Here is a 2,219-nt window from a genome sequence, read left to right on the forward strand (position 1 = left end):
GACTTCGTCCGTCAGTTCGTAGAGATGCATCCTGACGTGCCTTGGCGAGGGCTCTTCTGCAAGCAGCTGTTTTTTGGGATGAACATGTCTGTGGGTCCCCACAAGGAACTTCTTGCAGAGCATTGTATTATGCTCCTTGACTGGGAGCATCTGGGATTCGTTGTGTAGGTGGTGTTGGGGCGTCATCAGGAGGCATCCGGTCGCTGTTCATAGTGCCGTGTTCTGGCAAGTCTGTAGTTTCATCCACTGCATAGGCATAGTTTAGAACCGGTCGGCCAATCGCCTTGTATGTTGCCAACGTTTCTTTTTCTTTGCCCCAAGTGCTGCCGGCCAGCGACTTGAGGACATTGTTGCGGTTCTGTACTTTGTTGACAATTGCGGTTGTGTGCACCGAGAAGCAGAGCAGACTGTCGAAGGTAACTCCGAGAATTTTTGGGGTTATTCACCGTCGGTATTGTTGCGCCATCAACGTGAATACCCATACGTTAAATATTTCGAGCTCAACATCGCCTGACCGGATAGCAATACCCTGACATTCTAGGATGGTATCCTTGCGGTCGATGTCTGCTTCAATAAGACGATACTGCACATTGTGGTGCGTGATGAACGCTAAACCTGCACCATTGCAATGCATTGTCTCGCTCGCGATCTCGACGGTGCACGTTTTATCCAGCGCAATTGAACAAGGTTGGCGTCGCGGGGGAGGTATGCGACTGGGCAGCACAGCAGGGGCCGACATAGTCACTCGTCCAATCACGGGTGTTGCGAAGTCCTGGGTATGCCTTAAAGTGGCACCAGCCAAGGCAGGAGTTGCACTTGACGGTATATTCTGGACTCTCAAACCGAGCAGATTGTTGGAGGGACTATGAGTTGCCGGCGGCGTTGTGTAGGTGCTATTGTGTTTGTGTGTGTATCTACTGTTGTGTTAGGGTGTGGGTGTGTTGGTGGTTTGCCCTGTTGTTGTTGTTGTAGCAGCATACAAAATCCCCAAAGAGATTTTGGGGAGTGTTGTTGGAGTGACAGTCCTTGGCCAGATATAAATCTGGGTTGTTCCGAGTTTGTGTGCAGTCGTCTCTGGCATACGCTGCAGGTGTAAGTTTCTGGACCTGGGTTGGACTCAATGCCAGCCCTGAGCAGAAGGATACGGAGCAGATGTAGCCCTAGAATAGAGCAACGTTTGACGGGTTTCGCCGACCCAAACGGGGTTAGATCGCCGAAACAAAAGCCCTTGGTCGGGTAAAACCAGTCATTCCGGTACGTAGAACCGGCTGTCGTGGGAATGCAAAAATACTCGCACGCGCAGCTTGGTGATATAGTGGCTTAAAGAGGTTAAGTGCTGATTTTGGGGAGTAGCCGAAGAGGTAGAGTCCGTAGTCACATTTTAGAAGTAGGGTTTTGCTTAAATATATAAGCGTATTAATATGTATATGAGACTTTTTACTTGCAAGGTATGTATTATTATTATTATTGTTATTATTTATTAACAAATTAATACGTTAATGTGTTTGTCAATGTTATTGTGGCTTATTAACATTTTATTTTTTAATATTTTTATTTAGCTTTGTACCACGAATGTTTTATTAGGAAAAATTGAAAAAGCAACAAAGTCTAAGCGGTAGAAGTTATAGCAGCTATTTCGGAGATCACCACATCTCATCAGACTTCTTTTTTCTGGACTTTAGCAGGGATCGAACCAGCGTAATCGATGTTCAAAGCCAGAAGCGTTAACCACTGAGCTATGTACATCCCGTAAACTCTTGTTGCTAATTCATTTTCCTTATTCATCAAGTACAGCTGATTTGCCGCTATTTATTTAAACTCGACAGCGTGGTTGTTGTTGTCAGTTCTATACATCCATTTGCTTATTTGGCTCTCTGTATAGCTTCAGGCAGGCTCTTTATAAACTATGTATTTGTCAATGTTATTGTGGCTTATTAACATTTTATTTTTTAATATTTTTATTGAGCTTTGTACCACGATTGTTTTATTAGGAAAAATTTAAAAAGCAACAAAGTCTAAGCGGTAGAAGTTATAGCAGATATTTCGGAGATCACCACATCTCATCAGACTTCTTTTTTCTAGACTTTAGCAGGGATCGAACCTGCGTAATCGATGTTCAAAGTCAGAAGCGTTAACCACTGAGCTATGTACATCCCGTAAACTCTTGTTGCAAATTCATTTTCCTTATTCAAACAACTACTATCAAGTGCAGCTGATTT

Source organism: Rhagoletis pomonella, unplaced genomic scaffold, assembly GCF_013731165.1.
Source record: "Rhagoletis pomonella isolate Grant_MI unplaced genomic scaffold, Rhpom_1.0 Rhpom_scaffold_00001, whole genome shotgun sequence".
NCBI classification, from domain to species: domain Eukaryota; kingdom Metazoa; phylum Arthropoda; class Insecta; order Diptera; family Tephritidae; genus Rhagoletis; species Rhagoletis pomonella.